At 45.0% G+C, this 14,885-nt stretch overlaps 1 long non-coding RNA gene across 1 annotated transcript in view; it reads left to right on the plus strand.

The window, feature by feature from the left end:
* Window positions 1-14,885, plus strand: part of LOC115093122 — a 102,476-nt gene that overhangs the window by 61,082 nt on the left and 26,509 nt on the right. The window contains exon 3 of the long non-coding RNA XR_003857175.1: window positions 8,739-8,857. This is a non-coding gene — a long non-coding RNA (uncharacterized LOC115093122). The remainder of the gene's footprint in view (window positions 1-8,738; window positions 8,858-14,885) is intronic.

Here is a 14,885-nt window from a genome sequence, read left to right on the forward strand (position 1 = left end):
GTGTGCTAATTATCTATGTGAAGAGCTAAGTTAGTGCAAATTGTGAGAATGTTTTCAGACTTTGTGATAAGTGCCAGACCTGTTGTATTTTATGCATACAACCACTGGGGGATGAGAGAGAGAGAGAGAAAGAGAGAGAGCACCTAGCCATAATGTCCTCTCCCTAGATAGGTTTTTGTATCCCTATGGGAGGCCCACCTAGTAACTTGAGGTGAGGTTTAGGTATTAGTGTAGGGGTTTAGGGGCCACTTTGACATTCAACGTGAGACGTACAAACAGAACAGTGGTCTCTTGTGAAGATTTGAAGACCTTCGGAGTGAGGAAACTTACTCCAAGATGATATTTGTGCAAGGTTCTCTTAACCTAGCTTGATGGACACTCTACATGGGTAACATCAAGCTAGGTGGAGAGAACATTGCACAAATCTCATCTTTGGGTGCCCTCCAAACCATGCTCTAGCTGCGGCCCTTTTACACCCGTGTGTAGTTCCTTTCGAATGCCTCCTGTATTTCGTTATTGAACAGATCGTGCCCGATATCTGATAGGTGTACTCTGTCCTGCCGGTAAAAACCTTCACACTGTTTAACCGCCCATTCGTGCTGTATCTGACACCCCCCATGCGCACTAACCATCCTCCAACCTGTCTAACTTCTTCTGGGCTCTCCCCCATAACTTCTGTTTTGCAAATTAATGCATGATATGATGTCAGACCAGCAATTAAGCACTCCCGGGAACCATGATTGTATTTCCCGTAGGTCCCTCTTTACCTGCCGTAATGGCTGTCTTGCCCAAGTGTATTATTATGATGTCCGGTCTTGGCAACGATTCACTCTTGATCCGTAGTATGGGCAGTAACTGCCCCCAGGGCATTCCACACTTCCCCATCCAAGTGATGTGCACCCCCCGGTGTGGCAGGCCGAGATGCGGACCATATCTGCACAGTGGCGCCCTCTGTTCCGTCCAATGCCACCCAATGCACAAAGGAGTGCCCCACAATCCACACCTGTACCAGCCTAGGATACAAATCTGCAATTAACAATACTCAAGTTAACTGACATGTTATACTGCGCTGGCTCGATTCCACCTGATATGAGAATTACCACAGAGGAACTCCATCCCCTATCTGTTGTATGGCCTCAGTTGTCAATCCTGCCTGCACCGCGCTAGTGGCTGCTCCTATTCTGAAGGAGTGTGTCCCAAAATTATCCGCATTCTCTCCCACTTCGCTTAAGGTTCGCTTGAGTAACACTGAAAACTATTATAGAGTTAAGAGGGGCCCCATCCTCCTGTATAAGTAAATACTCCCCCTTTTTGGGTTGCACGGCTTGATGTGTCTCCAAGTTAACCACCAGGCAAGTGACCTGATTATGCAACCATCTTAGAGTCACGGTAGCGCCCCGCCCCAAATGATCTGTTTTGGACCTTGTCATTAATATCCTCAGCATGTCACCTTGCCCTGTGACCTTCCGCATCAACATTCCCGTGTAGCCGACCTCCTTCTTAGCTGCCACCACCAGCTTGCCAATGCGCAGTGCGCCAAAAAAGGCCAGTGCAAAGACCAGTCCAAACAACTGTGTCTCAAATACCGAATCGCATACGTCGCCCCAACCTATGCCATATTAATACCAACAAATCATGCGTTATGGGATGCCGCCCATCCCTCCGGACCCCCAGCCTCCTTCCCCAACCCTTCAATACTTTTGAGTCAGAATCATTGCTTGTCCCTCTGGACCCCCAGCCTCCTTCCCCAACCCTTCAACATTTTCCGACTCACAATCCCTTGGTAGGGTCCTCCCACCTTGGGCTCCCATGAAAAATTCTAGGCCAACTAGTTGCTTCACCAGTATGCCCTGGACAGTCCGGCATCCTTGGCCCATGATATGTATGCCACAATCTGTTCTCCTGTCACCGGTCCTTTTTGCCAACCATGTTGTCTAGGAAGGAGCGCATTCTCCCGTATCTCCTGCAATAAGCATCCCACGTGGTGGGAGCCGCCGATCGCCGTAACAGATCTACAGTGGTTGGAGACCAATTGACCATACATGCTCCGGGACTGGGGTCGCCACCTCGTTGGCGTTGGGAACCTGTTTGTGACACAAAGACCATTTAGCACGAGATAGCGAATCCGCCACACCATTGCAAGCCCCTGGAATATGACGCGCCTTTACCATGGTATTAATGTGCAGACTACTTAGAACTACCTGCCAAAACATGTCCACCACCCGTGGATATTTTTCTGACTGCCTGTTGATGACAGAAACCCCGGCTTGGTTGTCACACCAGAAGACGATGTGTTCACCAGATTACCAGCGCCAGCCACATGGGGGAAAAAACTTCCAGGATTGTAATATTTGTTGTTATTCCTTCGTTCACCCATGATGTCGAGCGTTGCATGATGGACCATGCACCCTGACCGTAAACGCCGAATCCCCAACCTCCTGAAGTCTGGCAGGCTCCTGCCAGACTGATATGACATTGTAACTTCTCAGGAATGAGACCTATTTTGCAAGGTCCTCGCATATGGTTGTGATATTCGGATGAAGTGATGTGGATGTTGCACCCCTGCTGTCGCAGCGGCTAGTCTGTGCAGGAAGGCTCCACCTATTGGGATTACTCGGCAGGTAAAGATGCTTTCCACTCATCAAGAAAGATGCAAAGATTAACAAACAACCGCAGGTATGGACAAATGCAAAGAGAAAGAGGCCAGCCCCTCATTTATTCTTCAAAACTGGAAGAAGGATTCACCCGAAGAAAACAGGAAAAACACCATCATTGCCAACCAAATGCAAAACATCGATGAGACAGGCTAAGAGAACCCGAAAAGAACTTGGCCACAGAAGCAAAAAAACCCCAATAAAGTTCTACCAAATACATCCAAATCAGGGAGCCTGCCAAGGATCTGGCCGGACCGTAACATGAGCAAGGTACCAAAGGGGGCACCCAGGGAAAACAAAGCCATCCCGGAAATACAACGAATTCCCAGCCTCTGTGTCCCTCGACAAGGAACACAAGAACATGCCGTACTGGGTCAGAACAAGGGCCATCAAGCCCAGCCTCTCGTCTCCAACAGTGGCCAATCCAGCCCTAAGGACCCGGCAAGTACCCAAAAGCTAAGTCTATTCCCTGTTAATGTTGCCAGCAATATCAGTGGCCATTTTCTAAATCAACTTAACCAATAGTAGGTAATGGACTTCTCCTCCAAGAACCCATCCAATCCTCCTTAAACCCAGCTACACTAACTGCACTAACCACATCCTTCGACAACAAATTCCAGAGTTCAATTGTGCGTTGACTGAAGAGAACTTATTCGTCTAGTTTAAATGTGCCACATACTAACCTCATGGAGTACCCCCCAGTCTTTCCACTATCTGAAAGAGCAAATAACCAATTCACATCTACCTGCTCTAGATCTCTTGCAATTCCAAACACCTCCATCATATCCCCCCCTCAGCCATCTCCTTTCCAATCTGAAAAGTCCCAACCTCACCAGTCCTTCCACCCAGGGGAGCTGTTCCACTCCTCCATCATTCTTATCACCCCTCTCTGCACCCTCTCAATCGCAACTACATCCTTCCTGAGATGTGGCAACCAGAACTGCACCCAGCACCCAAGGTGTGGTCCCACCATGGAGCAACACAGAGGAACCACGAATGCCAGGGATACCCCATACCACACACAGTCCCACGGGGGCCCACAAAACACGTGTCCCTCTACTTGCGGCCATTCCCCGAAGCCACACCTGCCCCCAAGGATCCCAGAAAGACAAATTTGGAGGAAGCTCCAGGCAGACAATGCCATAAAATTGGCAGGGCATGCCCTCAGCCTGGGGAAGGCCCGTGCCCATGATCTGAAGCCCTCAGCAGCCCAGGCATGGGCAAAAGGAAGTGCTCCAAGCCCATCCAAAAGCAGCCCCTCCTCCCGCTCCAGTGTCTCTCCATCCTCCAACCAGAAGGGAGGAGGGGCAGACAACATCCACAAGCCACCCCCCGCCACTCGTCCTGGCTGCCGATGGGCTGCCCTGGCTGCGATGGGCAGCTGGGTGCTGGGCTGCCTCACCTGCAATAGGCAGGCCACCAGCGCCTTTCTCTTTTTTTTTTTTTTTTAGTTTCTCCTTTTTCTTTTTTAATAATGGGCCTTGTTCTCCACGGCCCCATCCTCGGGTCACCGTGATTCCCAGCGGCATTCCGAATCCCCCATGCTCCGAGGCCATACCTGCGGCCAAAGTAGGTCCTCAGAAAGAGGGACTCTCTACCTGGGTAACATCAAGCTAGGTTGAGAGAACATTGCCCAAATCTCATCCGAAGATCAGCAAATCTTCACAAGAGACCACTGTTCTGTTCGTAGGTGTCACGAATGTCAAAGTGGCCCCTAACCCCCTACACACTTACCTAATCCCCACCTCGAGTTACTAGGTGGGCCTACCATAGGGATACAAATACCTAACTATGGGCCATGATATTATGGCCAGTCTCTCTCTCTCTCCCCCCCAAGGCTCTGGACCCATCAATTCACCTGAAATAGGACTTACGGGAGCCATCACAAATGGCAATGAAAGCTTACCGCACGGTCACGGCAGCTAGCGCTATCGCACAGCCTAACGCAATCCAAAGAGGTGTAGTTAAAATTGGCGTTATGGCTGTGCGATAGCTCTACGCAGACAGGCTAACCCAGCCCACTCTCCGCCCCTAACTCCTCCTATTTTCTGAATTTGCATCGCACCATACGATATGGTGCGATCACATGCGAAAACGCCTTATCGCATTTTGATAAATGACCCCCTTAAATGTGAAATACCGATTGAGTAGAGAATCTGAGTGAAAAGGGGGGAGTTCAAGCTGAAGTGCCAGGAGGGTCTCACTGACCTGCAGATGGACTGGATGAACTAGTATTTTTTATTTAGATTTATATTCCACTTCTTGCAGCAAAGTGGATTACATTTAGGTATTTCCCTATCCCTAGGGGGCTTATAATCTAAGTTTGTGCCTGAGGTAATGGAGGGTAAAGTGACTTACCCACACTCATAAGGAGCAACAGTGGGACTCAAACCCTGGTCTCCTGGTCTGTGGCCCACTGCTCTAACCACTAGGCTACTCCTCCACTTGCTAAGACTAGTAAGTCACTAAACTAGTAGACTTATTCGTAAAACTGGTAACTTCACTGCCATGCGCACGTTAGAAAATCTCCCAACTTACACAAGTAAAAGTCAATTTATTGTGGTAAATTAATGTAAATGGTACAGGTAAAATCTCCATGTGTATATTTTTAAAGTTAGACATTAAAATACACTAGTATAGCAGTTGCACACTGTCAAGTAAATTTTAAAAACTCTACACATGCAAAACTCCTGAGATATGCGCGTGGCCGGGACAAGCATGCGCCGAGTACATTTTATAAACGGCCCGACCATGCACGTATCTGCCAATACGTGCGGAAGTGCCGGGGTTTACAGAAGTTGTGGGCCAGGGCAGGGTCTGGGCTGGGCGGGGCAGGGGGTGAAGTGCAGGCCGACCAGGACAGCACCATTTTGTGCTCTCCCGGTGAAGCACATGCTGGCAGCCAGCCAGCATGTGGAACTTACTTTATCTATTCAGATGAAGTAAGTTCCAAAATAATTTAAAAAAAAAAAAAAAAAAGGTAGGGAAAGGGGATTTAGGGGATGGGGAGGAGAGGAGAGGGGAAAAGTGAGGCAGAGTAGGACGGGGTATAGAAAAGTTCCCTTCAAGTCTGCTCCTTAATTGGAGCAGAGGAGTGGACTGGGAGGGAACAGGGAAAGGCCTACTTGTGTCGCTGCGCGCTTTTTTAGAAAATCCCCCTGTTGCGCACGCGAGTCTGAACCCGCCCGCACATGTGCATGCCGATGTTAAATCAGGCACACATCTGCGCACAGGAATCATATTTTATAAGATGCATGTGATGACATTTACATGTTATAAAATCGCCACGTCCAATGTGCGTGCACCGAGAACCGCGCACCCATGGATGCATACGCACATGTTTAAAAATCTACCCCTATTTATTCAGATAAATTCCGATTTGTTTGGATGTCTCAAATAGTGCTACTTATCCAGATAAATAGCTTTATTTGAAACTTATGCTTCTATATTACTTAGCCAGATAGGAAATTCTATTTGAGGCTTATTCGTCCATCTTATAATAATAAGATTGATGGATAGGTCTTAAATAGTGCTACTTATCTAGATAAGCAGTTCTATTTAAGACTTAACTGCCTATCTTTCTAAAGTAAGAAAAATAAGTCTCAAATAAGTCTTATCTAGATAAGTAGCTTTATCTGGGTATCTGACTTACGCGGATATGTACAGTAGCTCTATTTGAGGCTTGTGCAGATGTCAGAACTTGTCCAGATAAGTGCAATGGGCCGGATTTTAAAAGGGTTACGAACATAAGTTATGCACATAACCCTCTTAAAAGGCCCCTGCGCACGCCGAGCCTATTTTGCATAGGCTCGGCGGCGCGCACAAGCCCCGGGACACGAGTAAGTCCCGGGGCTTTGCAAAGGGGGCGTGTTGGGGGCGGGTCGGGTGGGCGGCGCAAATTTTGGGGCGGGGTGGGAGGCGTGCCGGGGGCGTGGTCGAGGCCTCCGGACCAGCCCCTGGGTCGGGTGATGGCGCGCCAGCAGCCCGCTGGCGCCAACGCAGATTTACGCCTTCCTCTGGCAGGCGTAAATCTGCCGACAATGGTAGGGGAGGTTTAGATAGGGCCGGGGGGGTGGGTTAGGTAGGGGAAGGGAGGGGAAGGTGAGGGGAGGTGGAAGGAAAGTTCCCTCCGAGGCCGCTCTGAAATCGGAGTGGCCTCGGAGGGAACAGGCAGCGCGCACCGGGCTCGGCGCGCGCAGGTTGCACAAATGTGCACCCCCTTGCGCGTGCCGACCCCGGATTTTATAAGATACGCGCGGCTACGCGCGTATCTTATAAAATCCAGCGTACTTTTGTTCGCGCGTGCGCTGTTTTTGAAAATGTACCCCAATATGTATTTGCACATTTTTTTGCATGCATGCACATGTTGCAGACTAAATTTACGCATATATTATAACCTATATATATCATATACATGCAAGTTATAAAATACACACATGTATATGGGAGTTTATTCACTCCTTTGGTTCTAGGGGCCTGAAAGATAGCCAGATAAATCAGGTACATTTTTGGAGCATTCCCAGGTGGAGTTAATTTATTCGCCTAGGTTAGGCAGAAGCACCTATATTCAGTGCTATCTGCTGAAGATTAGACCAACAATTAGCTGAATAAGGTAAAAAAAAACAAACAAACACCTACATACAAACCAAAGAAGCTAAACAGCAGGCCATCCTCCAATCCTAATAACTGAAAAGTTATAGTGGGCAAGCAGCCACTTCCCCACCTATTCCAATGCAAAACATAATAAGAAACGTGAAGCAGCTGCTTATTCCAATTAAAACATTAGAGCAAACCCAGTGGCACCCCCTGACCCCCAAATCCACAACCCCATCATCCCTTATACTTCCACCCAGAAGCCCTTGAAAGTGCTGAAATGCAGAGCAGAAGGAGAACAGCCTCCTGTCTCGACCCACTCTCCGTGCACAAGTGCTCAGAGCTCTGACTGCTCAGACAGCTCGGGGCGCTTATGAATTCCTTTATTCACTTCGCTGTTTAGTGATTGGCCCTTCAGCTGTCAGTAAAGGGCCAATCACTAAACAGTGACTGAGGCAGTCAAATACCGGAGTTCCCAGTGGGGATTGGCTCTTCAGCTGTCAGTGAAGGGCCAATCGCTAAACAGTGACGTGAGCAGTCACTTATTGAGAGAGGGAGGAGATAGGAGTCTGTGCTCCTCCCACTCTGCATTTCAGCTTCTTCTGGGGGAGGTCCAGAGTGGGGGTGGCGGGGTTAGTGGTATGGATTTGGGGGCAGCAAGGGAGCCAGTAAGCCTGCTCTAATTTTTTGTTTTTTTTATTGGGATATTGGGCTGCTTGTCCACTCTAATTTGTTCTTGTCTTAGGTCAGGAGGGGCCTCTCACCAGTTATAACTTGTTTTGTATTGGAATCAAGGGGATGGGTCCTGTTCACCAGCTGTAACTTCTTACATATTGGGATTGGGAGGTGTGTGTGTGTGTGGCAGGGTGGTTGGCCTACTATCATTTTTTTTTTTTTTAATTTAGGGTCAAAGAGGGAGAAGGGGGTGAGAAGTCATCTGTAGTTCCCATATTTGAGAGATTTCTTTTTTTCATATATTTAGCAAGCCAGCAAGTGTGACAAAGTTACCCACATAATTTTGTCAGGTAGCTTCAGACCAGTACGTTCAGTGGGAGACTTGTTTCACTGAATATCTGGCTGAAGTTACCCTGATAAATTTGCCGCTCCCCAGCTCGAGCTTACTGAATATGGATCTGAAAGTGGATTGCTAAAAAAAAGTCTCATTAGAAAATAAATGCTGCATATGATTTTTAAAAGAGGTGGTTTCTTTATTTTATTTGCTTACGGTATTTGTATACTGCCTGTACCAAGGCTCCAGCTGGTGAACAATACATGCGATTTACTCATTGATCCCAGCTCTTTTGTAAATAAGTTCAGTTTTAATGGTTTTGGCTGGGGAAGCATCATAGGGAATATAAGAATAACATTTTTACTTTGCCATTTAAAGCCTTCATGCTGAAGTCTTTTTTTTCCCATAGACACAAACCCTTTAGCAAACATGGGGAATTTTTATTGTTTGTTTGTTTTTCAGCTGGTTAATTTTTTTTTAAGGCACTAATGGTCACGAACAGATTTGAAGAACCAATATATTGGACAAAATGGAAATCGGACAGCAGAACCATTGTTCTTACTAAGATGGTCTCCAAGCAAAAACATTCACAAAAGACCAGGTTTGTTGTCTGTTTTAGTGAACTCTCCTTTTGTGCTGTTTGTTTTCACCAAAGGCCTCGAAAAGACAAATCCAGCTCTGCTCCCCAGGCTTCTGCAGTCGATGTTCCTCTGTTTCGGGTCAGGGAGGAACGGTTATGGCAAACAGGGTAAAACTTGAAATACCTTCTTATGAGTAAAACTGTGCATACAGCAACCTTCGGTGTGCTGCCAATCGACAATGAATAACAATCAGTTACTATGATTCAATAATTAATTTGCAATTTATTAGCAATAATACAACCATAACAATACAAAAAAAAAATGCTTAGTAACTATACTTCCCCCATTTATCCTTTTTATTGCTTTTTTTCCCCCTAACAGCTAGATTTGTATATATTTAACAACATTACAGGAATAAGTATCTATTATTTTCAAAAAATATTCTTAAAATACAGAACATGTTGAAGAACATGCAAGTGCAATTATCAGCAATCTAAAATATTATAATCAATGGTTGAATGTTCTAAGTTAGAAGCAGAAATTATCATTCAGTGGGTATTTTTTTGCAACTTCAAGACGCACGGCTGCATACCTGCAAACGGGTTGTAGAATATGTGCAAATTATCATTACTGGCTTTACTGACCATTTCTTTGTGTTTTGGGTATAGATTTCTGTATGGCATAATATTTCCACTTGCACTGGTTTCCTGGCATGAAAATGTTTATTGAGCTCATTATCTAAGAGGATGTCGGCACTGGTCCAATGAACACAGATCTGCCTTCTGATTTCAGCCATTAAATTGCAATGGGATTCACAGGCTTAACATTGTGGGTGTGAGAATAATAAATTGGAGCTCCATCTTTAGCCGAGTTACCATGGATGCAGTTAAAGGTCATAGTGGCAGCTGCTAACTAGTTGTCTTTTTAGCTGTTATCCCCTCCTGCCTTGTGTTTTCATGCACCTTCATTTCTATAAGTTTGTTGTATGTGGAGTAATTTCACCAACATATGCGATATCTCATTTCCCTTCTTTAAAAAATAATAGGATTCCTCCCACAAGAACGATTGCTATTAGCATCCGTAGTTTCTCTACTTTACATAAAAGTAAGGGTTAGACCTTTCATTTAAACATCGCAAATGTTGCTTGCTTAGCAATTTATGAACTGCTTTCTCATTTTCTGTGCACTGGGTTTGCTTCCCACTAATAATGTGTAAAGCTCCCATCTCAGTTCAACTTCTAATGAATTCAGGCATTGGTGCATTCACAAAGTGGTGATCGACTTCTTTGTTACTTTTTTTTTGCCCCAAGTCCTAGAGTTAATTCCCTGTACTGCAGGTCGCGGCAGAGTAATTACTACCAATGGGTTGTATTTCTGTGCTTTCTGACCTGCTCCGGGAGGGCTTCCATTCATGATGCACCACCGCATCATCACACTGTCTTTTTCAGTAAGGACAAGGTAAAAGAAAGAGCAGGGGAACAAGGCAGTCTCTCCAAGAAGAAATAGGGAGACATGAATAAAAATGAACAAAATAAAGTAGAAATCAAATACGAAAAGCTTACTTTGGGTCTTATTCAAACGGGACTTCTCCCTGGTCTGTAACTGTAGGAAAAATATATGTTGACTAACAGACCTATATAATACAGCCACCTAAAAACATTTAGCATGAAAGTTGTTAAAAATGTAACATGCATGGTAAAACATCACTTAACATGATTTGCAATCATTTTTAACAATTGCATGGTACATTTTTTGAATACTAGGGTAGTCATGGTAGTAACATGCATAATAACAAGAAATCTATCCAATCAACAAACAATTTCAGTCCCAGAATTTTCAAACTTTACTCAAAATAGAGCCATCATATTTACTAGGTTTGTAGATAATAAACATTGGTCCATAATGGACTATAGGTAATTCTGTGTTTTTTGTTTGCATATTAAAACTTTTCTCTACATGATACCCTTAGCTCAGTGTTCAAGAGCTAAGGGTATCAGGGCTGTATCTATTTAGTTATCCATCTAGATAGCTTTTGAATATTGACCTCCAGAAGAATACAAATATTTTCGGTTTCTTGCACACATTACCCATGTAAAAAATAGACCACTCTTCCAGATTAGGTTTGTTCTGCAACAAACATTTGAATAGCATATATGCAAAGATCTATACTAGCATATTATAACCTGGATATATGATATATGTGCATTTTATAAAATGTCAGGGTTATGCATAGCAAACATTTTCATTTTGTTCTTTCATTGAGTTTGAACAATTTTCCATTTTTTTTATGTTTTATTTCCTTTTTTTTTTTTCCATTTTGGTTTTGGTTTTGGAAAATACTGTGAGCCATTTGTAAATAGTGTGTGCTATTTTCCAATACCGAAAATAAAGTGAAAAAAAGGAAAAATCCTGGTGATCCCTGTCCCCACTACCTCCTGCCGCCACTGGAGGCTGCTGAAGTTCCCCAGTAAGGCAATGTTATATAATTATATATATATTATATTATATAATTAAACCACCCTTCCACATGTCCCTCCCCAACCTCTCCCATTTGTTAAAAATAATCTTCTCCAGCTGCCAGCTCCCCTATTAGCCAGCCTAGCTCATCCTACAAACCCTCCTCCAGACTTGTCATGTATGCCCTGGTGATCTAGTGAGGGGCCAGAGTGACCCCCTCCATTCCTGGACCTGGTAGCCACCATTTTCCAAAATTGCATTACCTAGCCCTTTGCTCCTATTGTTACATTTCACGGCTGCGGCAGGCCCGCAACTGGCTCTACTCACCCCTGTCGCCTGGGCTCCGGACCTGGCCCTTCCTCCTTGGGAGCGGTAGGCAGTTGCCTACACGCTCGCGCTCCTGTTCTTAGGCTCCTAGGGAGACGCAGCCATTACCTAGTTCCAGTCTGTCCACTTTAGGCACGTGCGGCACCATCACTGACTTTAAAGGGGCCGCGGCGGGAAACCTTCCCACGGCCCCAGATGATGATGTCTCCAGGCCTTACTATTTAAAGCAGGTTCCGCCATTTGATCTTTGCCTTGGCAACAGGTCTCCACGCTTCCTTTCGTGTGCTTAGTTGCTGCTCGTTCGTGTTCCTGTTCCTATATCCGACCTAGTCTTCATGTTCCTTTTCTAGTCCTGTGGTCAAAGTTCCAGCTTCCTGATTCCTGACCACCCATTTGATGGACTCCTTGGCTTTGACCCTTGCTTGTTCCTGACAGTGCTCTGGACAGATTCCTTGGCTTTGACCCTCACTTGTTCCTGACCATGCTCTGGATGGATTCCTTGGCTTTTACCCTTCCTTGTTCCTGACCACACTGGATGGATTCCTTGGCTTGACCCTTGCTTGAACCTGACCTTGTCTCCAGCCACCTTCCTGACTTCAGCTTGAACCTGACCTTGTCTCCAGCCACCTGCTCTGACTCCAGCTTGAAACTGACCTTGTCTCCAGCTACGTGCCTGACTTCAGCTTGAACCTGAATCTGCCTCCAGATGACTACTTGGACTTGGCCTTTCTTAGGCTCTTGCCTACTTACAAGCCCAGCCTTAACATGTTCCTGCTAACCTGCTTTTGTCTGTCCAAGCTTCTGGAACCGGGCCTTGTCTTCAACCTGGCTCAGTTGGACCCTGCATCTCCGCTGCTTCCTGGCAGCTTGCCTTGGACACTCTCCCCAGGATCAACCATGTGGAGGCCCGCCTAAGACAATGGCGTCACATGTTGTGGCATTGACTTTGAAGAGACGTTATTTGAGTGTCCGGGTTAAGAGAATATTGTGCCGATGGTGGATAGTAACTATTTCCCCTGAAGAAGACTGTAATAGTCGAAACATGGCCCATGTCGGGTGAAAAATTTTGAGAACTTGTTCCAATCAAAAATCAGTGGCTGATGAGCATCTGAATTGGCTAAGTATTCCGGTTTCAAGATAGAGACAATAGGTTGATACATTTTAATAGATGCGTTAATAAAGTTTTGCTATAAAATTGAATAACATAGTCTTTAGTAACAGAAATACAAGAGACAATAAATGATTACAAAAAATACTGCTCAGAAGGCTGACGACTGCCTGGGGCCCATTGTGGGCGAGAGACAGTATATTACAATTTTTGAGTGATTGTCTATGATATTGTCTCTTGTGTATAGTGGTTTGTGGTAATAGGATTGGATTCTATTTCCTTCTCTCTGGTGATTTTTGACTGTTAATATTGAGAGGAGTTGGCTTCTGATTTTTGTGATTTGGTAACAAAACATGCCATAAATCTTAGCCTACTTATGATATTAATACTTGTGGCTAACTTAATTACCCCTGATTACAACTTTCAGGTGATACCTCTGTTCACCTCTGAAATAGGTTCTGGCTGGATCACTGGAGAATATGTGCAGGGGAGAGGCTTGCTTCCTGGCTTGGTGCTGGCAGAGCGGGCAGGCTGTACAGGAAGGAGACAGGCTTCTGGCTCTGGTGCTTGCCGGCTGTCTGGGCTGCATCTCACCCTTCCTTGTCTATAGGCTACTCTCCGCACCTAAGCCAGGGTCTCCACTCTCTCTGATCACCTGGCCATACCTACTCTTCTCCCTTCTCGATAGCAGGGAGGGTTGGTTTGCCTCTGGTCCCCCTTTCGCTTCCAGGTTCCAGAAGCCTCAGTACAGGTTCTCACTCTCTGGGTTTTCTCCCAAGGTTGTGCCTTCTTTACTTCAGGGGGTCTGTTGCTTGCCTCCCTGCTCCCTTTTGGTTGCAGTCGCTCTCCCAGGGAGTCCATTCCTTTCTTTCTCTTTTCTTTCCTCCCTCCTTTTTTCTTTCTTACCCCCTGTCTTATACTTCTCAGCTGATAAATATGCATAATCTCATGCATAACCTCATAGAGGGTGGTCTCTTGCCGCATTGCAGGTCTTCCCCCTCCCATTCTTTGGGGGGAAAACTGCCACATCTGTATGACATGGTGTGTGTCAGCATTGTCTCAGGCTGCCCCTTCTTCTTCCTTACAAAGGTGGGGGGGTCTTCTGCTTGCTTGTCCCCTCACACTTGCTTAGGATCTTAAGTCGTATTATCTCATCTTTCTTGTTTCTTTATTTGCACAGGAACTGACAGACACATCTGATAAGGCATCCTTCACTCTATTAGGACAAGACCTCTTCATTTTCCACTGATGCAATGCAGTTTAAAGTTCACCTGAGTAAAATTCCTTCTCTTGCTCTAACAACATCAGAAGCCTGTCAGAATTTGGCCTATAAATGACTATTATAATTATATATGTGCTTCAGCAGTAAAACAGTGATATCTCCCTACAGAAATGCCTACAGAAATCTTCTAAATCCCTAGCAAATTATACATCTCTCCTAACAAAATAACTGCACACTAACCAATAGAGTGAAAAAATATTACTATGCTAAACATCTAATTAAGGATCCATTATCCTCCATCTCGAGAAACTATAACTTTTCAAAGGCTCCTTGCAATGAATATGCCACTTCCTTCTTAGATAAAATCAATAGTTACAAACTTATTTCACCATCTGTTCTCCCACAATAGCACCTGAAGATTCACACAGCCTGGTAATGTGGTCCATGTTCGACAGAGTAACTAATCTTGAAATCAATCAAATCATTGCTAAAATTAAGCCTGCTACTCACCTACGTGACCCAATTCCAGCCATTTCTTTGAAACAAGTACACCATGTTATCACTCTGACAATCACAACCTTAATTAATCATTCACTATCAGAAGGAATTGTTCCACATGGATTAAAACAAGGTGATAAAACCGATTCCTAAAAATAGAACTGGTAGAATCGACTATTGGGACAACTATCATCCAATTTCCAATTTGTTTTTTCTATCAAAAGTACTTGAAAAAGCAGTATTAACCCAACTTGTAAATCATTTGGAAGACCAAGATATTTTCTTCCCAAATCTATTCAGATTTTGGAAACATCGTTCAACTGAGAAACTACTCCTCTCATTAACGGACTCTATTTTATTTTTTTATTTAAGTGTTTTTATATACCGGGATACGTTGGGAACATCATCTCGGTTCACAGGTAACTCAAAATAGCAAG

Source organism: Rhinatrema bivittatum, chromosome 5, assembly GCF_901001135.1.
Source record: "Rhinatrema bivittatum chromosome 5, aRhiBiv1.1, whole genome shotgun sequence".
Lineage (NCBI taxonomy): Eukaryota > Metazoa > Chordata > Amphibia > Gymnophiona > Rhinatrematidae > Rhinatrema > Rhinatrema bivittatum.